General features: G+C 44.8%; 1 protein-coding gene across 4 annotated transcripts in view; it reads left to right on the plus strand.

Moving 5' to 3' along the window:
• Positions 1–27,660, plus strand: part of HIBCH (3-hydroxyisobutyryl-CoA hydrolase) — a 1,291,623-nt gene that overhangs the window by 1,012,249 nt on the left and 251,714 nt on the right. The window lies entirely within an intron of this gene.

The raw sequence follows: 27,660 nt of genomic DNA on the forward strand, positions 1-27,660 counted from the left end.
AGCTTTTACGGGAGCAGGAAAAAAGGGTGCCAGCTGAGGGTAGACGAAAAGTGCACTGCCATAGACTCTAATGCAATTCTCATTAATACAGCGAGAAAAGCAAAAAAAAGGGTGCCCGATAAATATTGTTAACAAAATTAGAACATTACAGTTTTTGAAGTATGTTATCATTTTAGAAGCTTGCAACGTTATAGTTTTTGTCATATTATTTTGTTTGTATGTACAGATTTTACATTATCAAAGATATTATCATTTCTATATGTAAAAGGGTGTTTTTGCAGAGGGAGCGGTTAGTTTTAGGCAACACCAGGGGTGGTGGTTAGGGTTAGGCACCACCAGGGGGGGTGGTCACCACCTGGGGGTGGTTAGAGTTAGGCACCATCTGGGGGGTGGTGAGGGTTAGGCACCACCAGCGGAGTGGTAAGTTTTAGCCACCACCAGGGGAGGGTTCTGTACGAGAGTAGGGTTAGGTTAAGCTGTATTGTTGAATTATGTAACAATTTTTAATGTTAATAAATGTTCACTATTATCTCCTATCTATATTTAAAACTGTATTTATTGTTAACCAAGTTTGACAACAATGTTTATCGTTATTAATATTTCGTTGTCCACCGTCGCCATTTCGTTATCCAGCTGGGCCTTTTTTTCCTGGTGCCCTATTTCCATGCACGTGCTTTTACTTATTACTGCAGATACCGTCTGCTTTAAGGAGACACAATTATATTCAGTTGTGCTCTTTAGTAACAGGGCTTTTTGGTCTCTTTTAGCCCACTTATACTTTCCTAGGGGTTCTAAATCATGAGCTATAGTTGAGGCCAAAATTATTAGCCCCCCCAGGAATTGTGAAACTTCTTCCCAATGTTTGCAGCATTGATTAAACTTTATACAATCAAACATTCACCAGTGCTATTTAGTAGCTTTTGGTACATTTTGTAATATAAAATACATTTTACTGACAAACAAGAGACTTTGTGCGTCCCCAAGTAGAACCTTATATACCTGGCTGCAAATTTGCATTTGCTCTCACATGCCAAAATAGGCAGGGTCTTGCAACTAACTACACCACAACATTTTGCCCTGCGTAGATTAGTCCACACAACATTTAAATACATTTTAGGCTTGCTTCAAAGCTGATTGGTTAATTACTATAGGTGTGTTTTGAAAGCAAACATTCACGTGGGGCTAATATTTTGACCACCCCATTTAATATCAAATATAGTAAAAATGGAATGGTCAAAAATATTAGCCCCATGTCAAATCAAATCAAAGATAGCTTTATTGGCATGTCCAAGATTCATACAGGTATTGACAAAGCAAGGGGAAAAGGGGGGACATGGAAGGGGGTGGGGTAGGGGGGCAATGGCTAAACAGTCTGTGGACATTTTTTAGGTTTACATTTCCGTTATGCTCCTCTCAGTCTGTGGCATGCTGTGACATAGTGTGCAGCGATAGTCACTAGGGATTCTTCTTCTCCCAGTAAGATATATGTTTTTCTCTCATCTTCTAATGTGAGGAAGTCTGGGAATATTTCCATCAATTTTTTTAAGTAAGTGTCCCTGGTTGCAGTATTATATTTGGGGCAGTGCAGCAGGAAGTGGCTTTCATCCTCAAGGGTCTTCTGCTCACAGTGCTGGCATAATCACTCCTAACTGGGTTATACGTCTGTCTGTGTCTCCCAGACTCTATTTCGAGGTTGTGAGCACTCTGTAGACACTCAGGATTTTCCTCTCGAGTGTTTTGGAGCTTTTCCAGGTATGGTGCCATTTTATATTCTCTCTGGTGTATGGTTAGCTTCTGTGACAGTTTTATTTCACTCCTCCGTTTTTCCACATAGTCCTTTTTGCTCTTGGCTGTGGTGCGTTTTTATCAGTTCTGCTGATTTCACAGTCATTTAGTGTAAAGGATGGGCTCTGGGCTGACCTGTTTTTCCTCTGGAACACCATGGTTTAGATAATCTTTAGATTAATGAGGAGTGCTCATGTTGTGCTGAATTTCTCCAGGATTTTCAGGCTGTCTTGTAGACCTTCTTCAGTTGGCGACAGCAATAGGAGGTCATCTGCATACAGTAAGAACTTCATTGTTGTGTCATGTAGGATGAGTCCTGGTGCTGGTGAGGCCTCTAGGGCAGAGGCCAGTTTATTGATATATATATATGTTGAAAAGTGTTGGACTCTTACTGTATTTGTATTTTGTATCAGTGTTCATATTTGATGTATATCATTGTCTGTATCATTATGTATCACTTGTTTTGTTTTCTTGCATTGTACAGCACCACGGAATATGTTGGCGCTTTATAAATAAATAATAATAAAATAATAATAATAGTCTAGAAGCAGCTGTATTACCTCTGGTCTGTTGAGAGCCTCCTTATACTTTGTTGTTGACTCTCTGGACCATTTGAAGATGGGTGACAGGTTATACAGGCCAACATCATGTTGTTGTACAGAAGGTTTGCTTGAGGAATTGATGTATAGTAGGATTTGGTTGTGATCTGACAATGTGATCGTGGGGTAACTATGAAGGCATGGATAACTGCAGGACCCATGTCACTGATGGCATAGTCCACCACACTACTACCTATATGGGAGTTTAGTGTGTATCTCCCTAGAGAGTCCCCCTTGGTTCGGCCATTAAGGATGTGAAGTCTGAGACCTCTCCAGAGGTTCAGCAGTTGTTTTCCATACTTATTGACTGTGCTGTCATAGCGGTTTCTATCTCTCTGTATGGTTTCTATCTCTCTGTATGGTACTGGGTCTCAAGTCCAATCATATGGAAATTGCCATCTGAGGGGAGGTAGTCTTTTTCTGTTCCAGTTCTGGCATTTAGGTCCCCGCAGATAAGTATTTTCCCCAAGGTTTGGAAGTGGGCAGCCTCCCTTTGTAGGACTTGGTAGCTCTCTGTGTTAAAATATGGTGATTCTGCTGGTGCAATATATGCTGCACAGAGGTAAATGTTCGTCTGAGAGGAGATGATGGAGCTGCCTAACTTTACCCAGATGAGGCTGTTCCCTCTCTTGACTGGTTTGATGTATTCCTGTAGCTCCTCCTTACACCAAATTATAATCCCTCCTCTGTCTGGGTCCATGTCTCTAGGAGGATCTGTATGTCCACCTTTCTTAATCTTTCTTCAAAATCTGGGTCATTTATTTTGGTTCCAAATGCTGAAGCATCCAAACCTTGAATATTCCAGCTGCTAATTATTAGGGGTTTCATGTTGTATTTGTTTACCTTGTAATGAGTTATTTATGGGGCAGTCAGTTTTCCATAGTCCGGCCCTCAGCTTATTGTGTGCAACGAGGAGCATTTCACTTAGTTCTGCCATGTCAATGCTCTCTGGTCTTATGGTGGGAGGTTTCCACCTCTGTTGCCATCTCCTTGGATTTACATTTTAATTTAACCTCCCCGGCGTTCTATTGAGATCGCCAGGGAGGCTGCGGGAGGGTTTTTTTTAATTAAAAAAAAACTATTTCATGCAGCCAACTGAAAGTTGGCTGCATGAAAGCCCACTAGAGGGCGCTCCGGAGGCGTTCTTCCGATCGCCTCCGGCGCCCAGAATAAACAAGGAAGGCCGCAATGAGCGGCCTTCCTTGTTTTGCTTAGATCGTCGCCATAGCGACGAGCGGAGTGACGTCATGGACGTCAGCCGACGTCCTGACGTCAGCCGCCTCCGATCCAGCCCTTAGCGCTGGCCGGAACTTTTTGTTCCGGCTACGCTGGGCTCAGGCGGCTGGGGGGACCCTCTTTCGCCGCTGCTCGCGGCGAATCGCCGCAGAGCGGCGGCGATCAGGCAGCACACGCGGCTAGCAAAGTGCCGGCTGCGTGTGCTGCACTTTATTTGAAGAAAATCGGCCCAGCAGGGCCTGAGCGGCAGCCTCCGGCGATGATGGACGAGCTGAGCTCGTCCATACCGCTCAGGAGGTTAAGGAGTGATTTATGTGATGTCTTTTTGAGGTAGTCTGGCTTGGATTGGCTGGTACTGCGGCTGTCTGAGGTCTGGGCCCCAGGGGCCTGTTAAGCACCAGGTCTTTAACCCTCCTGGCGGTAACCCCGAGTTAGCCAGGAGGGTTAAAGACGTAGTTCGGGGTAAGCCGCGCAGGAGGATTTCTCAGGCCCTGCTGGGCCGATTTGCATATTTTTTTTTTTGCTACACGCAGCTAGCACTTTGCTAGCTGTGTATGCACACCGATTGCCGCCACTACCCGCCGATTCGCCGCTACCCGATGGGGCCCCCCCCCAGACCCCATGCGCTGCCTGGCCAATCAGTGCCAGGCAACACTGAGGGGTGGATCGTGACTCCCTTTGACATCACGTCATGGCGACGGGGAAAGCCCTAATGGTAATCCCGTTCAGAACGGGATTTCCAGACGGGCTTGATGCCGGAGGCGATCGAAGAGGGTGGGGGGATGTCGCTGCACAGCGGCTATCCTGTAGCGAGCCCTAGGCTCGCTACATGATTTAAAAAAAATAAAATAAAAAACTGCTGCGCTGCCCCCTGGCGGTTTTAATAGACCGCTAGGAGGGTTAAACTCTTTTGCCAGCAGGCTCACTCCATGCTTATTGAGATGTTTTTTTTATCATATAGATGTTGACATGATATAGAGGTATGTCCTACCAATTGTATGTTTGCTGAGGGGCTGATTTTGGTAGTCAGTTGTTTGTTTATATCCTGGATGGCCTGTGGAGAAATGTCTTTTCTTGGTAGCAATGAAGACAAGATGATTTTGGAGCCAGGGAATTTATTTTCTGTGGCCCTTATTAGTGATAACAGTTTGTCTGCAATGCTGTCTTGTGGATTGTCCAGATTGTTTGTCCCTGTGTGTATGATGATATGTTTAGGGGCAGTGAAGTGTGGATTAGTAATGACCTCTGCAGCTTTTTCTATATTTTTGTAACATATTTCACATGTCAATGTTTGCTTTCAAAACACACCTACAGTAATTAACCAATCAGCTTTGAAACCACACCTGTGCAGTAAATTAGCTTCCTAACAACACATGTGCAGGAAGTTGGCTTTCTAACATTCAATCAGCATAAAAAGCCTCCAAGGAACAGGGCATCTGAACACATGTGCACCATGCCAAACACAAAGGTAATCAGTCTGGAGCTCAGAAAGAAGATAGTAGAGGCTCATGATAAGGGGAAGACTACATTGCCATTTCCAAGCAATTCACGGTGTCTAGAACTGCTGTACATTGCATAATTGCCAAGTATAAACAGGCTACAGGAATACTGCGGCATTGATGGCATAGTTCTTCAGTGGTTCCAATCCTTCTTGAGTGGCAGAACCCAAAAGTGTCTGTGGGGCCCTTCCTGTCCACCCCTGTACCACTTAAGTATGGGGTGCCCCAGGGTTCTATCCTCTCTCCCCTGCTTTTCACCATTTACATGTTACCGCTTGGAAACCTAATCCAAAAACATGGCCTGACATACCACTGCTATGCGGACGACACCCAACTATATCTTTCCTTCAAGCCTGGTGTGACAGACCCAACTTTAACGATAAACGCCTGCTTATGTGAACTACAGCAATGGATGAATGACAACTGGCTGAAACTAAATGCAGACAAAACTGAAGTCCTTCTGATCGGAGGGCAGCGCATGACAACAAAACAACTTAACGTGCAGTCTTCACCACTGGGAATAGGAGGCACGGATCTACGCAGCTCTGATCATGTGCGTAGCCTGGGAATTCTAATTAATGGGGGTTTAAACTTCAGACCTTACATCTCTGCTGTGGTGAAATCATCCTATTTTCACCTTAAGAACATTGCAAAAATCAAGCACCTCATCCCCCCAGAAGATCTACCAACTTTAGTTCATGCCTTCATTACGTCCCGACTGGACTACTGCAATGCTCTCTACACTGGCCTTCCAAAAAAGGACTTGTACCGCCTACAGCTGATGCAGAATACTGCTTCCAGACTGTTAACCAACCAACCCCGTCACTGCCACATAACGCCAGTCCTGCACTCCCTTCACTGGCTACCTATAGAATGGAGGGTCCTATTCAAGATCGGCCTACTGACATTTAAATCACTGAATAATCTGACCCTGGATACATGAAAGAAATGTTGCAGCTGCGTAGCAATCCCCGCATTCTCAGATCCACAGGTTCTAATAATCTAGTCATACCCAGAGTCCACTTGGAAACTTTTGGTCCCAGAGCCTTCTGTCATGCTGCCCCTACATTTTGGAGCTCCTTACCTCAACAGATCAGGACAGCTCCATCCCTGGACGTGTATAAATCCAGACTGAAAACCCACCTGTTCAGTTTGGCATTTGCAGAAATATAACTTTTGTTGTGTGAATACTTAATCCTACTACCAATTACTGAATCTGAGAGAGCCTAAGCACTTTGAGTCCTACAGGAGAAAAGCGCTATAGAAATATTATTGTATTGTATTATTGTATAATGCTGGGGATACACGGTACGTTTCTGTACCGTGTATCGAGCAGCTGATGCCGGGACCTGATAATATTCAACAGGTCCGATGACAACGCTCGATCCCCGCCGGCGGACAATGGCAGGGAATCGAGCGGCTGATAAGGAAGTCCCGGCGGGGACGAGCAGGAGTCGATTGCTCCGTGTATGCCCAGCATAAGGAGACAACTTCTGTAAGAAACTAACCTGGCCATAAATGCATGATTTCTAGAACTCTGGTGAGGAAAATAGTCAGAGATGTCAGCATGAAGTCCCGGACATCTGCTGACCTGGACTCTTCTAGAGTTAATGTTTCAAGGAACCTAGTTGTGAGGGCTCTTCATCGTGGTGGGCTTCAAGGCCATCATCCCAGAAGAATCACTTTACTCAAAGAGCAGCACATCACAGGTTAACTGAGGTTTACCTGTGAACAATTGAAAAGTAAAGATTTGTTTTAGAAGTCTGTGTTTTGCTCTGATGAGACTAAACTGGATTTGTTTGGACACATGGATGTTGCTTATGTTTGGAGAAGAAAGGGAGAGGCCTTCAACCCTAGGAACACAGTTCCCACAGTTAAACATGGTGGTGGGAGCATATCGTGGGGCTGTTTTGCAGCCTCCGGCACATGGAGCCTTGTTTGGGTGCATGGCATCATGAAAAAAGAAAATTATATGGACGGACATTTTGAGGGAGAATATGCAGAAACCTGCTTGTAGATTAGGCTTAGTTCATCGCTGGGTCTTCTTACTAGACAATGACCCAAAGCCCACATCGACTTTAGTCGAACACCTTCTCAAGGATACTAAAACCAACCCACTGCACAGAGCCAAGACCTCAGTCCCATTGAGAATCTGTGGTGGGTGCTCAAAGTGAATGTTCATGCTCAAAAACCATGCAATTTGGACCAGCTTAAACAGTTTTGGAAGAATGGGCCAAAATCCCTCAGGAGACGAGTGCCAACCTAGTAAAGAACTACTCTAAGAGATTGTTGTCAGTTGTGGCTCAGAAAGGGTACAAAGTTGACTATTAATGGCCAAGGGGCTACTAATTCTAGTTGTCACATTTTTGATTTTTCTTGTTTCAACTCAGTGTATCAATAAAATCTCCTATTTAAATTTAGCAGATTTTTTTTTTTATTTTGTATTTGTTTCCACAATAACAAATACTTGTTAATGGTCCTTTTTATGAAGCAATCAAGAATATTGTCTAATTTCATAAAAGTGGCTAATAATTTTGGCTTCAACCGTATCTGGGTATTCTGTAGTACTGGTCCAAGCCCTATCCCATGAAGCCATGAACCAGAAAGTCTGAAACAGGCTGTATGCATGTTGTATTGATTTGGTTCTATAAAATGTATAAGTGGGGACATCCGCACCGTTCTGGCGAGGAAGGACGTAGCCTCTGCTAGCCCTGTGCCTGTTCAGGAATTAAGGCCTGAATTAACCTCCCCGGCGTTCTATTGAGATCGCCAGGGAGGCTGCGGGAGGGGGTTTTTTTCAATTAAAAAAAAAATATTTCATGCAGCCAACTGAAAGTTGGCTGCATGAAAGCCCACTAGAGGGCGCTCCGGAGGCGTTCTTCCGATCGCCTCCGGCGCCCAGAACAAACAAGGAAGGCCGCAATGAGCAGCCTTCCTTGTTTGGCTTTCCTCGTCGCCATGGCGACGAGCGGAGTGACGTCATGGACGTCAGCCGACGTCCTGACGTCAGACGCCTCCGATCCAGCCCTTAGCGCTGGCCGGAACTGATTGGTCCGGCTGCGCAGGGCTCGGGCGGCTGGGGGGACCCTCTTTCGCCGCTGCTCGCGGCGGATCGCCACAGAGCGGCGGCGATCAGGCAGCACACGCGGCTGGCAAAGTGCCGGCTGCGTGTGCTGCTTTTTATTTGAAGCAAATCGGCCCAGCAGGGCCTGAGCGGCAGCCTCCGGCGGTGATGGACGAGCTGAGCTCGTCCATACCGCTCAGGAGGTTAAGCACCTAGGAGATCGAAGGACATCCGCCTCGGACTCCCTGAGGTCTTGTGGCATGGGAGGCAAGAGGAAGGCAATCAAAACACCACTGGAGGCTGCTCCGAGCACAATTCAGATACTCCTGCAGTGACAGAACAATTTTAATCCAAGATGGCTGACGCTGCATCACAAAGCTCAGCTCCCTCCACACCAGAAAGGTCTGCATCCTGTGCACACTGTGACCACCCAGGTTCCTCTGCACTCTGCTCAGGCTCACAGGTGGATCAATTCAAGGAGCTTAAGTCTTTCTTTAAAACAAAGCTGGTCACGGCTGCATGGGACATCACTATCCAGATTAGAGATATTGGTGACAGGGTAAAAAAGCTTGAGACACGACATGATGTATTGGTGTACACTCTAGCAGATGATCAATGGCACCTGGATGCCCAAGATGACAGACTCCACCCTGGAAAATAAATTAGAGGATTTTTGAGAACCGAGCACGTTGATCTAACCTACACATTAGATGCCTCCCAGAGACCTTCACGGAGCTGAAAAAGATGGGGCTTAATCACTACCCGACCCACCCACAGTTTTAAAATGTCCTTTTGCTCCCTGTTAACGGACCAACGGACATTTTAAAATACCCCCCCCCCCCCCCCCGCGCCACCGTTAGCAATTGCGGGCCCCCTGCCGCGATTACAGCAGAGACCCACAGGGATTTGATTGGGAACAGGGAAGAATCCTTCCCTGAGCCAATCAGAGTAGCCATAAGCAAAGCTCATGGCTTCAACGAGAAGCCAATGAGATTTTCTCTTACAACACCCCCTCTGTCTCATAGAGAAAGAGAGTGTGAGGAAATCTAGTGGTCAAGAAAAAAAAAAAGTGAAAATTAAAAAAAAAAAATCACACTACATTTTACATATATTAAATTAAATAAAAATAATACCTCCTTCCCCCCTCTCTGAAATCCTCCCCCCCCCCCCCGTTACCAAAATAAAAGTACTTGTAAAGAAAAAAATGTCAAAATTAAATACAGAAAAAAAAACATAAAATTGTTACATTAGGGACTCCACGTTTCTACTTTGTATGGCATGAGGGTATGTTACTGTTATATTTGCATTTATGGGGTTGTAATTAGCGAATGCAAAAATGAAAAATGCACCTTTATTTCCAAGTAAAATATTATCGCCATACATTGTACTAGGGACATAATTTAAACATTGTAATAAACGGGACAAATGAGCAAATAAAATATGTGGGTTTTATTTACAGTAGCACATTTTATTTTAAAACTATAGTGGCTGAAAACTGAGGAATAAGATTCAAGTTCCAATAAGATTCAAGTTCTAAACTGTTATTCCCCGCCAGAACAAGCATTTGAGACCATACTTGAGGTTGTTCCATATATTTACCCAACACTATGCTCTTCTGGGAGGCGCGTAACAATAGACCCTGCAGGGAATGCAGTTGCAGGGGGGCCCAAAAACTGCAGGGAGCCTTGTAGGGGGAGAAGTGTATTTTCCCTGTCCTGAGAGACTGACAACTAAGGGCACGGAAAGAAAAACTTTTTGCTCTCTGCATAATTGTTCTAATGACTGTATCTGCTCAGCCACTCATAAGGAATTATACAAAGTTTTTTAGACAAAGATTTGTAGACAGTCCCTATTCAGTGTGCAGCAAAGTCTTGTGTATATCTCCCTGCCCCAGCCTCATTACCCCCTCCCCAAGTGCTCTGTACTGTAGTGATACTGGAGAAGTCTGCAGAGCCAGTCCTGCTACATCAGAGAGACAGAGTCACTGTAATAAGCTGAGGCTGGAAGCACACTCATCTGACGGTTTTCTTTATGCATTTTGTGGACACCATGTGTGTCTGTACATGTGAAAACATGCACACTTTATCAGAGAAGCTAATGTAAATGATAGAGAAAATGCGTGCAGTGCTTCACTGGTGTCTGTTTTTATCTGCATGGGTAAAACACATTCAAGTGTGCACTAGCCAATTGAATAACATTGGTTCTCAGTTTACCTGTGCAGAAAGCAGGATATGGGGGGGGGGGGGGCATACAAAGTTTTGCAGGGGGGCCCAGTGATTTCTAGTCACGCCCCTGTCTATTGGTGTGATGATTTTAATTTTACCCTGCGCGATTCCTTCGAAAAATCAAGGCCCTCCCTTGATAAACATTCTAAGAAGCAGAGGGATTCCCTCCAGGCTCTACTTGATGAAAATTTCCTTTTTGACGCCTGGAGGGAATGCATCGGAGAGAGGAGAGGATACACACACCACTAAATTGTTCATAACACTTATGCAAAACTGGATCATGTGTTGCTTCTGACCTCTATGGTTCCCCAATTATTGTATGTTAAACATACAGTATACAGACCTCCTTATCTGATCATGACACTGCGTTTGTCTGTATGGATATGCTAATGCCTGCTTTCCGTAGACTTTACTTAAAGTAAACCTAAAATGGGCAAAGTAAAAGATTTATACTTCCTCCAGACCCATGAGCGCTGATGCGGCCCTCATTGTCCTCCAGAGTTCCTCTGTTCCATGGTATCGGTCCCGATAGTCTCTCTCAGTTGCACCAGTCGGTTCAAATGTGTGATACTTGCCATATCCAATTCTATAGCCAAGCTGGACTTGGCTGAGTTCTTAGACCAGGTTTGGTTTCCTGTGCTTAACTCCAAAGTTCATGTCTGTCTTAAAGAACCTATTACAGAACTGGAAGTAACCAAAGCTATCCAAAAACTGAAGCTTAAAGAGAAACTCCAACCAAGAATTGAACTTTATCCCAATCAGTAGCTGATACCCCCTTTTACATGAGAAATATATTGCTTTTCACAAACAGACCATCAGGGGGCGCTGTATGACTGATTTTGTGCTGAAACCCCTCCCACAAGAAGCTCTGGGACCTCGGTACTTTTGGCAGTTTGTTACAATGTTACAAGGTTCACAGACAGGAATTAGCTGTTTACAGCTGTCTCTAACAGCCAAAACAGCTAGCAGCAGCTACATAACCTGCCCACAGTAAAAATGTCACCATGTAATAAATGTCAGAATGTAAATCGCGGAGAGGAAAGATTTTACAATGAGCAAACACTGACTAAATCATTTATACATAATTATTGTAAAAATGAAGCACTTTTTTTATTACATTATTTTCACTGGAGTTCCTCTTTAAGAAGGCCCAGGCCCAGATGGCCTTTCTGCCGTTCACTATAAAAATTGCTCACCGTACCTCACTATGCCTCTTACCACTGCCCTTATTGCCCTGCATAAAATGAAATAAGTCCTCCATGAATTTGTAGCCTCTCAAATTACCATTATTCCCGAACCACAAAAAGACCTCCTAAACCTAAAACACTTATGCCCAATAGCGCAATATCTCTCTCGAACCTAAACTATAAAATTCTGACAGCTATAATGGCAGCTCGTCTCAATAGGTTCTTGCCTCATTTGAACTTCAGGGGCCAAGTTGGGTTTATTCCATTTAGACATGCAAGTGATAGATTGCGGATGAGCTTTAAAACCTAGCCCACGCTCAGCGTCATAAGGCCCATTGGTCTTATTATCCTTAGATCTAGAAATTGCCTTTGATACTGTGACTTGGCCATATTTGTTCAAGGTCTTTTAGAGGATTGGGATCCGTGGGTTTTTTTTGCGTTGTCTTTACCCAACTGTACTCTCCCTCCCAAGCAACCTTAAAATTATCAAGTACCTCTCATCAACCTATAAATATTTCTCGGGGGGATTAGACGGGTGTCCCTTGTCCCCTGCAATATTTGCATTAGCTATGGAGCCATTGGCTGAATTTATTCGTATTTTTACCCTCCTGAAATATCAGGTTATACAAACCACCATATGAAAGTAAGCTTTGTTGGCTGAAGATGTCCTACTTGCCCTTACAAACCTGATGAATGTTGATCTCAAATCTTCTGAGAGCCTTCAAGACATTTGAGCATGTTCCTGGTCTACTCTTGAATATAGAAAGATTTTAATGTTTTGTAACTATAGTAGTTCTAGTGAAGTAGTGAAGACATAGATAGGACTGTGTAAAGATATCTCTAAATTCTATATGTGGAACTACACTGCTCAAAACATAAAGGGAACACACAAATAATACATCCTAGATCTGAATGAATGAATTAAATATTCATATTAAATATTGCGTTCTTTACATAGTGGAATGTGCTGACAACAAAATCACACAAAAATTATCAATGAAAATCACATTTATCAACCCATGGAGGTTGTCACACTCAAAATTAAAGTGGTACACTCAAAATTAAAGTGTAAAAAAACACTACAGGCTGATCAAACTTTGATATAATGTCCTCAAAACAACAGAAAATGAGTCTCGGTAGTGTGTGTGGCCTCCACATGCCTGTATGAACTCCCTACAATGCCTGGTCATGCTCCTGATGAGGTGGCAGATGGTCTCCTGAGGGATTTCATTCCAGACCAGTCCTGCACGGTGTTGGACTGTAAACACAACCCCCTCCTGTGGACATCAGGCCCTCATACCACCCTAACGGAGTCTGTTTCTGACACACATGCACATTTGTGGCCTGCTGGAGATCATTTTGCAGGCCTCTGGCAGTGCTTCTCCTGTTCCTCCTTGCACAAAGGTGGAGGTCGCAGTTCTGCTGCTGGGTTGTTGCCCTCCTATGGCCTCCTCCACATTTCCTGATGTCTTGCCACAGCATGCATTGATGTGCCATCCTGGATGAGCTGCACTACCAATGCCACTTGTGTAGGTTGTAGACTTGGTCTCATGCTACGAGTGAAAGCACCACCACCATTCAAAAGTGACCAAAACATCAGCCAGAATGCATAAGAACTGAGAAGTGGTCTGTGGTCACCACCTGCAGAACCACTTCTTTATTGGGGATGTCTTGCTAATTGCCTGCTGTCTATTCCATTTGCGCAACAGCATGTGAAAAAGAGCTTGACTCACAAAGCAGCAATAACTGTTATCACGCTGTGAAAAGTGCTTCGCATGAAATTTAGCGTGAAAACAGTTATCGTGTGCAAAAATTCACGTTCGTGCGATAATGCAAATTTTTGCATGTTAACGTTCCGCGTTCGCACGATAAATTTGCGTTATTGCGCGAACGCGAGCAAAATACTTTTTCACAGCCGGGATAACAGTTATCACTGCTTTGTGAATCAAGCCCATTGATTGTTAATCAGTATTGCTACCTAGTGGACAGTTTGAATACACAGAAGTGTGATCGACTTGGAGTTACATTATGTTATGTGTTCCCTTTATTTTTATCCCTCATTCAAGAATTGCTGACTCTCCTATCTAAATGGGATTTCCCCCACTTATCATGGTTAGGTCATGTTACAGCTTTCACGATGTCTTGGCTGCCTAAGTTGACTTACTATTTCAGGGTCCTACCAGCATGCTTGCATACCCCTGACACTGACAAATTTCAGTCAGAACTCTTCATATTTATTTGGAGGAATAAGTGGCCCAAGATTTCAAGGAGGAAAATGCACTGTCATAGGAAGGAGGGCGGTCTCTCACTTTCCCACACCTGATGGAGATACTCTAATGCCTCTCAATTGGGCCTCTACCACTAGTTTACACTGGCGTGCACACCAACAAGTACAAGTGTGTACTTTTTTAGCCCCCATATAATGGAAAGTTGCCTTGTGGTCCTCAAAACTCCTCCCTAGAGAAGCAGCTAGTGAATCCCCATTCACAACCCACACTCTCTATATATCGCGGTAAGTATGGTTTTAAGCTGGGCTTCAGTTAAAAGTCTCCCCCTTGGTGGATATCTTTCATAACCTAGACTTTGTGCCTTTCGACAATACCTCGGCCTATCAGTTGTTATTGAAACGTTGTTTGGTATCACTTAAAAACTTCCTGGTACAATGGAAATTTAGTACCTGCAGCCAGTTCCAATCCATTGTGCCAGTGCCTCCTTTTGAATTCTTGAAGGTTAGACAAACATTTCATTATCTCAGTACTTTAGCTAAATCTGGGCAGGATATCCTTCAAAGCTTATTCGAAAGTAAAGCAGCCCATACACTCAGCCGATTTTCTGGCCGACCGATCGATCCCGATCGATCGATCAATCGATTGCAAATCGGTTGGCCAATCGACCGATCGACGGCCGATTTCGATCGATTTCGATGGATTTCCATCGAACTTGCAGGGTGGAAAATTTAGGTCGATCTGATGAGATTGCTTATCAGTTTGCATTGGCCTTAATGGAAATCTGATGGCAAAAAAATGCCATCAGATCGAATTTCAATAGATTTCAAACTGAAATCTATTGGAATTCTATCCTGGTAAAAAATGTTCTAAAAACGCATCAGATAGACCATCAGATGCATTTCTTATCTATCTGCTGCCAATCTGACGAGTGTATGGGCACCTTAAGTGCCTTATAGACCTTTTGATAAAGAGTATCCTGTCTATGTTGTGTTCTTACTTCAACCAACCACCCCCTGATTAACCTCCTGAGTGTTACGCCGCTCAGGAGGTTATGTAACTTTGTGCCCTAGTATGAATAAATGTGCAGTAATAGCTGGAAAACCTTTAGCTAGCACTAGGCTAAAAGTAAAAGTGTCCGGCACCCCCAGATCCCACCAGTTTATACATTACCCAGCCTGGCTCCAGCGATCGGCGCAGCTTCCCCAGACAGCTCCGGTCTTTACTATGGGGAGGATCGCACATGACGTCATGACGTCGCTGACGTCATACGCAAACCCGATCCTCCCCATAGAAAGAGACCGGAGCTGTGCAGGGAGGCTGCGTGATCGCTGGATCCGGGCAGGGTAATGTATAAACGGGGGGATCGCAGGGGATCCGGGAATGCTGGACACTTTTACTAGCTAGCCTAGTGCTAGCTAAAGGTTTTCCAGCTATTACTGCACATTTATTCATTTTATTCATACTGGGGCACTCCTGAGGACAGACAGCAGTATGCCCGACACAGTGTCGGGCATACCGCTAAGGAGGTTTTTCTGGCAGAGATTAGACCAGCTAATTTCTGTCGGTAAAGTACTTTTGTGAGGTATTTTAGACATGAGGATGGAGCTTTTTGAATTAATTATGCAGGAGTTTAATTGTATATAGAGGAGAGCACATCAGAGGAAAAGGATGACAGTCATAGTTACTCGTATGTTTAGACCTTGTACGGTAATTAGACCTAATTACCAAATGTTTTACACCAGGTCTAAAAACATTCGGTAATCCCTTTTGATGCAACTGATTGCTGGTTTACACCAAACCATCAGTAGACTAGTCTAAACTGCTTAGTGAATTGAGTCCTATGTTTCTGTGGCTGCAGTTCTGTAAGTATGACTTACCACACCTGATGAACATGCCCAGCCATCTCTAGGTTTTGGTCTAGAGTCTAGACTGACAAGCTTGATAACTCGACTCTTCACACCTAGAGTCTGTAAAGATACAAAGGTTGAAACCCTCTTTGTCTTTGTCTTATAATCCAAAATTGACCATGTTATGACATGTGAACGTCTCAATGCCCTTATCCAGAATACGATAGCCAAATTCACAATAATCTGAGAGCCCTGGATTGAGATGAGCAGTTGAGTCTTGAGTTGCTGTATTTGACTTCCTGCTGTCTGTGTTCCCACCGCCAGGGTCCACAGAATTATGCGCTGCTGCCATGCACCACTAGCTATTACACCACAAATTTAGCTATGCTGATGTTGAAGAAAAAAATTTACAACAGTAGAGTTCTGTAAGGGAAAAAAAATTAAGTTGGGTACAAGAGGAAGAATATGAACACAAAACAAAAAAAAAGATGATGGTGGTGAAGAAGAAGAATAACCAGGAGAAGAAGAAGGAGAAGAAGAGTTTTCAATCAATTTTTTTTTTAAATTACACCTATCTAAATGTGATTTCCGTTTTTTAAAAAAAAAGGCCATCCGAATTCGCGAACACCAATTTTTCCTGAATTCAGTTACCAATCACGAATCGAATTCAAATCGAATTCGATGGTCGCGATCGAACGCGAATCCGAATTTGCCCCGGACCCGAATTCGAATGTACTTGAATCGAATTTGGGTACATTTGAGGATGCCTGCCTATCAGCAATGTATCTGGCCAATTCACCACAGTTGTTCAATCAGCAATCTGTTGGGCTCACTATGGTATCCACATTCAGTTCTGTTATGTCTTTTGTGTGTAAATTGTAATTAACTTCACACTGGTCATCATCACCAGAGGTAATGGTTGTTCCAGTGGTTGCAGGGCTGCTTTAGCTGCATGGTCTCCTCTACGGTTCCCTTTTGCTTCAGGAGAGTCAGATTTTGTGTGTGCTTTCACTTTCAGGATGGCCACTCTCAGGAAGAAAGGAGCTCTTTATGCCACCAGGACAAGTCTTGCTAAGTAGTAGCCAATAGGTCTGTGTCACCCGCCATGGATTTGAGTTAAAACTCCAGTGGCATGGCCTTCTCGCTCTATGACATACAGATGGAAGGTTAGTGAGTAGTTGGGTAGGCCCAAAGCAGGGGAGAATAAAACTGCCTCCTTCAGTAGATGGAAGCTGGTGATAGCTTCTGGCATCAGTTAGAAAGGAATGGCGGTAATGCAGTCATAAGGCTTGATTCACAAAGCGGTGCTAACAGTTAGCACCCTGGTGAAAAGCCCCTTATCACGCCTAAACTCAGTTTAGGCGTGATAAGTTTAGGCGTGATAAGTTTAGGCGTGATAAGTTTACGCACCAACTGGGTTAGCACCCCAGTGCACAGCTGATCCAAAGTTTTGCGCTAGCAAAGTCTGGTGCACTTCGCATAGAGTTTAATAGCGCTGCTTTGCGCGCGATCTAAACGTATCTAAACTTATCACGCCTAAACTTATCGCGCCTAAACTGGCTTTTCACCAGCGTGGTGCAATGGTTATCATGCCTAAAGTCTTTTACTGGGTTAGCACCGCTTTGTGAATCGAGCCCATAGAAATGTTGCATCAGGAGAGAGGCATCCACAATCCAGGGTTGGCAGTAGGAGATGAGGCCCAAGAAGGCCTGAAGTTGTCTTGCAGTTTTTGGGATCTTCAGATCAGCGATAGCAAGTTACTTTTCTTCTGTAAGATGTTCCTTCACTTTGCTGATGTAGTGGCCCAGAAAGTTGACTTTTTCTCTGACCCACTGCACTTTCTTTTGTGACACCTTGCAACCTTTTCCAGCCAGAAACTTCAGAAGTGAGATGGTTAGTGCTTCACCCCTATACTTAGTTTGAATGCATAATTAAAGGTCATCAATATATTAAATAACTGTTGCATCTGGGTGCTGCTGTTGCCATTCCTCCAAGACTGAAGACATGGGCCTTGATTCACAAAGCGGTGCTAACTGTTAGCACGTCTGTGAAAACCCCCTTAGCATGCCTAAAAGGACTTTTCGCACGCTAATTTGCACGCGAACCACATCGCGAGCAAAGTTATGCGCGCAAAACTTTACGCGCGCACTGCACAGAGCGCAGGGCGCTCCGTGCGAAGTGCCTATTAAAGCCTATGGGACTTAGCGCGCGCATAGGACTTTGTGCGCGGTACTTAGTGCGCGATCTGATTGAGAAAACCGGTGCTAACCTACTTAGCACCCTGGCTAAGCGCGCCTAAAGACTTAAGACGTGCTAAGTAGGTTAGCACAGCATAGTGAATCAAGCCCATGGCCTTGCTGAACTGTGAAGGACTGTCCTGTGCTCGTTGTGGCATGAAAATCCAGGTGTATTGTTTCCCTGCATGGGTGAAAGCAAACAGGTACTGGGTGTCTTCATGCAAGGGGATGCGGAAAAAAGCATTGGCTAAATCGATCATGGTAAAGAAAGTCTCCCCTGGCAGTATGGCAGGCAGCAAGGTGTGTGGATTGGGGACGATGGGAGATTCCCGGACTGTAGTTTCATTAATTACCCTCAGGTCTTGCACTAAACAGTAAGTGTCAGAACGGCCCTTTTCTCCCTTCTTCTTCATGGGAAAGAGAGGTGTTATTGCAGGGTGAAGTGGTAGGTTCGATTACACCTGAGGTCAGGTAGGCATGAAGCTGTGAAGTGATGGTATCCATTTGTGCCATGGACAAGGACTACTGAGGTTTTTGAGGTAGAAGTGCTCCTGCTTTAAGGGTGATGTGGACAGGCTGGACATGAAGGCGTTCTATGTCTTCTGGGCAGGTCGACCACACAACCGGTGGTTTTTGGGCGAGCGCATGCAGAGAGTTGTTGGTGGAATGTGACGTACTGTCAGCATCCATCATTAGGGCAGCAACAATTATGGCAGTTTCTTCTGGTAGGGAAGGGGAAGTGAGTTCCATTGCGCCATCTGAACGGTACGAGATAACTGCCTGCTTTTCTTTAGCAAATCAGAGCCTAGGAGATTGATGGGGCAGGTATCAGATACCAAAAACTGCTCAACAAGGGGCGTTATTGGTTGTGGGCCAGCGTACAAGTTGATAGGTTTAGTCAAGGGACAGGGTTGGGCCTTCCCATCAACATCTACACAAAAAATCAATGTAGAAGAATCAATTTCCACCCCCATGGCAAGTGTGCATGAACATAGTACACTGCAGGCTGCACCATTATCCACCAAAAAAGAATTCCCCCCCCCCCCCTAATGTTTAGGCTAATTTGGGTGACAGGGCCATTAGAAGGGGCACCTGCTGAGGTAGATAAGGTAAGTGTTGGGGAGGTTGAGGTAGATAAGGGTGGTGGAACTAGCTTGTTGATTTCCTATAGGAGAGGGGTTGGTAGAAGAGGGTATGATTCACCAGGGAACCCAGCGAGGAGCGGAGTGGAATGTAATGGAGGACCAGGCCTTTAATGCCCGCTCGGGCATTCTCTCCGGAAATGGCTGCACCCTCCGCAGTTGAATGTTTATAAGTAAGGATGTTGGGTATGATTTAGTAAGCCCCTACCCACAACTCAGTGGGAAGGTCGGCAGAGGGAGGTTCAGTCAACGCCATTACAGCAGCATGGCGCTGAAGACCAGTGGTTTCTATTCCCTTTCATTGGCTCCTTACCATGTGATCACTATGAGCCAATCACAGTGATCACTAGGCAGAAAGCAACAAAGTTGCTTTCTCTCCCGCTCTCCCTGTCGCTCTGCAGTGATCTCTGGACATCACTGCTCTCTGGACGCTCTGCTGCTGATTTATGTCTGTGTCTCACAGACCATAATACACATATTCACCCCATAACCCCTCTGATCCCTTCCAATCCACCTCCCTAGTGTGTAGGTGTAGTGTATATTCAGTGCATCGTAGATAGCATTGTAAATATCGTTATACAGTATAGTGTAGAGAGGAGTGTAAATATAGTGTATATACGGTATAGTCAGTGGCGTCTCTAGGGGCGGGCGCAGGGGGCGGGGCGCTCCGGGTGTCATCATGGGAAGGGGGTGACACCCGGGCAGAAGTCCATTGGCGGTAGGGAAATGTAGTGAGGACGCAGGGAGGGAGCCAACTTCATTCCTCCTTCCCACACCACTGGACAAAGGAGGGGGTCCTTTGCAGCATGCAGGGCAGCTTTATAAGTCTCTATCACCTGACCTGCTGCTCCTGATGTACCCTCCGTATTGAATCAGCGCAGGCAGAAATGAAGGTACACCATCCATCCACCAGCCGGCTGCTCTCACTACTTCCTGTTCTCTGCATGTTGCGTTATTACACGGGACGTGCAATGAGAGAAGGCAAGACAGTGGTCGGCTTGTGATGAGGATGGACGGTGTACTCTTCATTCCTGCCTGTGCCGATTCAACAGGGAGGGAACATCAGGAGCAGCCGAGCAGGTGATAGAGACATATCAAGCCGTAGTGAGGGGGGAATAACTTGGTCTTCTTGTGAGTGCACGGGGAGAGGGGAGCAGGCAGTCCTGACACCAAAAGCTGATGCAGCTGATCAAACTCTCCCACACTCCCACAGTAGCTATTCCATGCCGCCGAAGTTCAGCAAGGATGCACATATAGTTAACAGCACACATGATTAAACAGGGTGAGTGCTGAACTATTTATGACTCCCTGTGGCTCTTAGTGCAGTCTTACGGATCCCCCCTCCCCCGCAATGATGTTTTTCCTGAGCAACAGGCTAAGTACACAGGGAAAAACTTGTATAGCATCCACGCTCCAGGGAGCTGAAGGTTTGGATATTTGGTACTTTTAGCTGCAGCCCCCCCCCCCCCGGCTATCTTTTCAACTTTTATTGCTCCCCCATCCTGACTTCTAAACCCCCCACCCTGACTGACCCTTTCCTCTTCCTCAGCAGGCTGCAGCCAGTCACCTTCTGCTAGTCTTTCCCCTCACCTTCAGCAGGTTGCTGAAACCTCTTATCTATTCTCCCCTCCACTTCCACCTCTTTCTGCCACCCTTTACTCCCCTGCTGTCAACCTCCCCTGCTCCCACCTCTCTGCCACCCTTTCCTTGCTTGCTGACCCCCTCTCTGCCACCTTTCTGCTATCCTCCCCTCCCCTCTGGACCCCTCTCTGCCATCCTCCTTTTCTGTCACCCATATACCACCCTCCCCTGCCCTGCTGACACCTATCTGCCATCCTCCCCTTCTATCACCCTTATACCACCCTCCCCTGCCCTGCTGACACCTATCTGCCATGCTCCCCTTCTGTCACCCTTATACCACCCTCTCCTGCTGACACCTATCTCCTACGCTCCCTTCCTGTCACCTCTGTACCACCCTCCCTCTCCTGCTGTCCCCTCTCTGCCAACCTCCCCTCCTGTCACCTCAATGCCACCCTCCCCAGCTTAACCCTCTCTATTACCCTCCCCTCCTGTCACCTATCTGCCATCCTTCCTTGCTGTCACCTATCTCCCACCTTCTACTCCCCTTCTGTCACCTCTCTGCTGATGGGTGCATCCAGTTAATTGGGCATGCTAACTAACTGTACATAGTCATGTCACTGACTGTCCTCAGAGGACCTCCCACTCTAATACTACCATTGTTATAGTCTAACGTCCTACCATATTATTATTATGTATTTATATAGCACTGACATCTCCTGCAGCACTTTATAGAGTTTATAGAGCATGTCAATGACTGTCCTCCAAGGAGCTCACAATCTAATCCTATCATAGTCATAGTCTAATGTCCTAGCATATTATTATGTATTTATATAGCACTGACAGGGGTTACCCTTCGGATTTACTGTCTGAGGTGGAACAATTGACAGATTCACTGTCATTATCCACTTTCTCACAGAGTCCTGAAAGGGATAAAAGTCTACCCTTCGCATGCCAACATCATGGCCAGTCCAGAAAAGTACAGGCATGTATATGTAAACACTGGAACATTTTAAACAGTACTTACCCTGAGATTCTGGGGTTTGCCTCCCCCCTGTCATTGCATACAGAAAAAATACTACAATTGGGAACAAATTGATTCGATCTGATTTTATACCAGAGACGAAACGACAAACGACCACATTTTTGGGTGCCCCCTGTCTTGGTAGCTTCCCTTGCTTTTCTTGCAGTGAGTGCTCAAATATGACTAAAGGCCAATGGTTTGAGGATAGCCGGGGAAACAAAAAAATAAAAAATCAATATTTTCCTCACGTCAAAGCTCCTATGTTGTCTATCTTTTGCGGTGCCCTTGCATGCTGTTTTAAATTGGCGAAATGACGCAAAAAGTGCGCGATCGTATTGGACAACATAGGAGCTCTGTACGTGATGGACATTGTGAGCTTCCGGTGGCCAGACATTGTGTGGATAAGGGTCACAAGTGATCTCAAATTTATGATCCTATATCATATACCTAAATTAAGGAGAGGTGGTGATCGCATTATTAAATTAAAACAGCGTGAAGTGTTTTGGATAGAGAAATTGGAGACCTTATTCCCCTCTGGATTAAACAGGGATTACGATTTCCATCAGTTTTTGTGATTTGGCAGGTCACCATGGAAACATCCATACCAACGTGGAACTACTGGATTCTTTGGATATGGACTTGAAATATTATTGTACAGTCAGATAAGTGGGACTTTATAACATGCATTTTGCTGCTACATTTAATGCTGACATCTAATTTTGCATTTTATTTGCATTTAATTCACCTTCATTTGGTTTTGATCTTGGATTTCAGGCCTACAAGAGTTCACTTCCTGTGTGGGCGTGTATATAATTGTTTCAATCTCTGTGTGTTACTAGCATGACAAAGGGCGGGGACGCCTGAAACTGTTGCTTGTATCATTCATTGTTTGGCACTGGTCGCATACACTGCTCGATTTGCCATCAGATCGACCAACAGATAGATCCCTCTCTGATCGAATCTGATCAGAGAGGGATCGTATGGCTGCCTTTACTGCAAACAGATTGTGAATCGATTTCAGCATGAAATCGATTCACCATCTGTGGAGCTGTAGGGTGCTCTACTGTTTAAACTTCCTGTCCGGACAGGAAGAAGTGAAGCCTGCCTGAGCCCAGCGGAGAAGGAGCAGCGGCGACAGCGGGGACACACGGCGGCAGAGCAGGTAATGTATTGCCACTAGTGTCAGTCGTTGGGCATTCGAACGTCACTATCGACGCACTCCCAACCTGCCGGCGACCAAGCAAAATCTTCCTCACAGACGGATCGACAGCAACTATCGATTTCGGACGTAAATCGATCGTTCGGTCAGCGTTTGCGCAACGATTTCACAACAGATTCGATCACAGTGAAAATTGTTAGATGTAAGGGCCCCTTTAAAGAGCATTTGTGTGCTGCAGACCCTTGTGGACTTTGTATTGCTTTGAGGACTTGGGGAATCCTCTGCTCTGCCTGCATACACATTCCTGTGTGGAAATACATGTGGTGCTGCTGATCCACTGATCTAAAATATATATATATATATATATATATATATATATATATATATATATATATATATATACAGGGAGTGCAGAATTATTAGGCAAATGAGTATTTTGACCACATCATCCTCTTTATGCATGTTGTCTTACTCCAAACTGTATAGGCTCGAAAGCCTGCTACCAGTTAAGCATATTAGGTGATGTGCATCTCTGTAATGAGAAGGGGTGTGGTCTAATGACATCAACACCCTATATCAGGTGTGCATAATTATTAGGCAACTTCCTTTCCTTTGGCAAAATGGGTCAAAAGAAGGACTTGACAGGCTCAGAAAAGTCAAAAATAGTGAGATATCTTGAAAAGGGATGCAGCACTCTTAAAATTACAAAGCTTCTGAAGCGTGATCATCGAACAATCAAGCGTTTCATTCAAAATAGTCAACAGGGTCGCAAGAAGCGTGTGGAAAAACCAAGGCGCAAAATAACTGCCCATGAACTGAGAAAAGTCAAGCGTGCAGCTGCCAAGATGCCACTTGCCACCAGTTTGGCCATATTTCAGAGCTGCAACATCACTGGAGTGTCCAAAAGCACAAGGTGTGCAATACTCAGAGACATGGCCAAGGTAAGAAAGGCTGAAAGACGACCACCACTGAACAAGACACACAAGCTGAAACGTCAAGACTGGGCCAAGAAATATCTCAAGACTGATTTTTCTAAGGTTTTATGGACTGATGAAATGAGAGTGAGTCTTGATGGGCCAGATGGATGGGCCCGTGGCTGGATTGGTAAAGGGCAGAGAGCTCCAGACTGAGACGCCAGCAAGGTGGAGGTGGAGTACTGGTTTGGGCTGGTATCATCAAAGATGAGCTTGTGGGGCCTTTTCGGGTTGAGGATGGAGTCAAGCTCAACTCCCAGTCCTACTGCCAGTTTCTGGAAGACACCTTCTTCAAGCAGTGGTACAGGAAGAAGTCTGCATCCTTCAAGAAAAACATGATTTTCATGCAGGACAATGCTCCATCACACGCGTCCAAGTACAAAGCGTGGCTGGCAAGAAAGGGTATAAAAGAAGAAAAACTAATGACATGGCCTCCTTGTTCACCTGATCTGAACCCCATTGAGAACCTGTGGTCCATCATAAAATGTGAGATTTACAAGGAGGGAAAACAGTACACCTCTCTGAACAGTGTCTGGGAGGCTGTGGTTGCTGCTGCACGCAATGTTGTTGGTGAACAGATCAAAACACGGGCAGAATCCATGGATGGCAGGCTTTTGAGTGTCCTTGCAAAGGAAGGTGGCTATATTGGTCACTGATTTGTTTTTGTTTTGTTTTTGAATGTCAGAAATGTATATTTGTGAATGTTGAGATGTTATATTGGTTTCACTAGTAAAAATAAATAATTGAAATGGGTATATATTTGTTTTTTGTTAAGATGCCTAATAATTATGCACAGTAATAGTCACCAGCACACACAGATATCCCCCTAAAATAGCTAAAACTAAAAACAAACTAAAATCTACTTTCAAAAATATTCAACTTTGATATTGATGAGTTTTTTGGGTTCATTGAGAACATGGTTGTTGTTCAATAATAAAATTATTCCTCAAAAATACCACTTGCCTCAGTGTTCTCCCCAGGCTTAATTAGGTGGGCGGGCCGCCCGGGTGTTTTGAAACCCCGCCCGCCTGTTGGTATGCACTTGCGTAGCTAGCAAATGTCACTGCTGTAATCTGCAGGCAGGAGCGCTCGGCTGGGGCACGGAAGCAAAAGCCATCGCAAGCAAAAGCCATCGCTTTGCAGTGCAGGAGCGCTCCTCTGCCTGGGTGACCTCACCTTCCTAGTGGAGCTGTGATTGGCTGGGCGGGTTGTAAGGGGCGGGACTTGGGCAGCACGATAAGACAGAACAGCAGCCGTCCGCATACACATGCTGGCAGGCTAATGCTGTGTGACTTGAGGCTGGGGAGAGAGCCTGGGGCTGCAGGCAGACTCTCACTCCCCAGCAAATATGGACAATTGTTTCCTCTGCCTTGGGCTGGCTGCATGAATGTCAGCAGCCAGTCCCATCCTCTCCAGGCAGCTCCGAGGCTGAGTCACATGTGATCGGGCAGTGCAGGGCACGGAGTTCTGCCGCCCCGCCCCCTTTTTCCCCGGCTGCTTGACTTCAACACACACGCTCTTCTGATGTGGTGGGAGAAGTTGTAAACTCTGCAGATAAGTAATGATCTCCCCTCCACTGGATGAGGTCTCTGCTATTGTCCTCTAACCAGCAGGAGCACGTTTTATCTGATTTTTCAGCTTGTGAGAGGGCAGGGAGCTGTCAAGCTAGGGGACTGATAAAACAAACATGACTGCATTGACCTGCAATTTAGATTAGCTGACTTGGAGGGGATGGAGGCTGCTGCTGACTCGTTTCTGTCTCAATCCCGTATTATTATTATTATTTGGTATTTATATAGCACAAACATCTGCTGCAGTGCTGTACAGAGTATATTGTCTTGTCATTTAACTGTCCCTTAGAGCGGCTCACAATCTAATTCCTACCATAGTCATATGTCATATGTATGTATCATGTAGTGTATGTTTTGTAGTCTAGGGCCAATTTAGGGGGGGCCAATTAACTTATCTGTGTGGTTTTAGGATGTGGGAGGAAACCGGAGTGCCCGGAGGAAACCCACACAGACACTGAGAGAACATACAAACTTGTAGATGGTGCCCTGGCTGGCATTCAAACGGGGGACCCAGCGCTGCAAGGAAAGAGTGCTAACCACTACGTCACCATGATGCCCAAACCAGTCTCCCCATGAAATGCAACTGTAACACCCATTTGTAGTGTTCTTCCCAAGCTCTTTAAGACAGTTGTTTCACCTGGCTAATTTTGAGGAGCACCTGGCTCAACTCCTCATTCTCCTCCTTATACTGTAAGGGGGAAAAAAATCCCCCCCTCGCAACTCGCACACCACCCGGCTACTCTTTCATGCCACCCGGCTGGAAAAAAATTCTGGGGAGAACACTGTGCCTAATAATTCTGCACTCCCTATATATATATATATATATATATATATATATATATATATATATATATATATATATATATATATATATATATATATATATATATGTATGTGTATATATATATATATATATATATATATATGTATGTGTATATATATATATATATATATATATATATATATATATATGTATATACAGTGGTGTGAAAAACTATTTTCCCCCTTCCTGATTTCTTATTCTTTTGCATGTTTGTCACACTTAAATGTTTCTGCTCATCAAAAACCGTTAACTATTAGTCAAAGATAACATAATTGAACACAAAATGCAGTTTTAAATGATGGTTTTTATTATTTAGTGAGAAAAATAACTCAAAACCTACATGGCCCTGTGTGAAAAAGAAATTGCCCCCTGAACCTAATAACTGGTTGGGCCACCCTTAGCAGCAATAAATGCAATCAAGCGTTTGCGATAACTTGCAACGAGTCTTTTACAGTGCTCTGGAGGAATTTTGGCCCACTCATCTTTGCAGAATTGTTGTAATTCAGCTTTATTTGAGGGTTTTCTAGCATGAACCGCCTTTTTAAGGTCATGCCACAACATCTCAATAGGATTCAGGTCAGGACTTTGACTAGGCCACTCCAAAGTCTTCATTTTGTTTTTCTTCAGCCATTCAGAGGTGGATTTGCTGGTGTGTTTTGGGTCATTGTCCTGCTGCAGCACCCAAGATCGCTTCAGCTTGAGTTGACAAACAGATGGCCGGACATTCTCCTTCAGGATTTTTTGGTAGACAGTAGAATTCATGGTTCCATCTATCACAGCATGCCTTCCAGGTCCTGAAGCAGCAAAAAAAACCCAGACCATCACACTACCACCACCATATTTTACTGTTGGTATGATGTTCTTTTGCTGAAATGCTGTGTAACTTCTACGCCAGATGTAACGGGACACGCACCTTCCAAAAAGTTCAACTTTTGTCTCGTCGGTCCACAAGGTATTTTCCCAAAAGTCTTGCCAATCATTGAAATGTTTTTTTAGCAAAATTGAGACGAGCCTTAATGTTCTTTTTGCTTAAAAGTGGTTTGCGCCTTGGCTATCTGCCATGCAGACCGTTTTTGCCCAGTCTCTTTCTTATGGTGGAGTCATGAACAATGACCTTAATTGAGGCAAGTGAGGCCTGCAGATCTTTAGATGTTTTCCTGGGGTCTTTTGTGGCCTCTCGGATGAGTTTTCTCTGTGCTCTTGGGGTAATTTTGGTCAGCCAGCCACTCCTGGGAAGGTTCATCACTGTTCCATGTTTTTGCCATTTGTGGATAATGGCTCTCACTGTGGTTCGCTGGAGTCCCAAAGCTTTAGAAATGGCTTTATAACCTTTACCAGACTGATAGATCTCAATTACAGTACTTTGTTCTTATTTGTTCCTGAATTTCTTTGGATCTTGGCATGATGTCTAACTTTTGAGGTGCTTTTGGTCTACTTCTCTGTGTCAGATAGCTCCTATTTAAGTGATTTCTTGATTGAAAC

The sequence above is a fragment of the Hyperolius riggenbachi genome, chromosome 7 (assembly GCF_040937935.1).
Source record: "Hyperolius riggenbachi isolate aHypRig1 chromosome 7, aHypRig1.pri, whole genome shotgun sequence".
Taxonomy (NCBI): Eukaryota; Metazoa; Chordata; class Amphibia; order Anura; family Hyperoliidae; genus Hyperolius; species Hyperolius riggenbachi.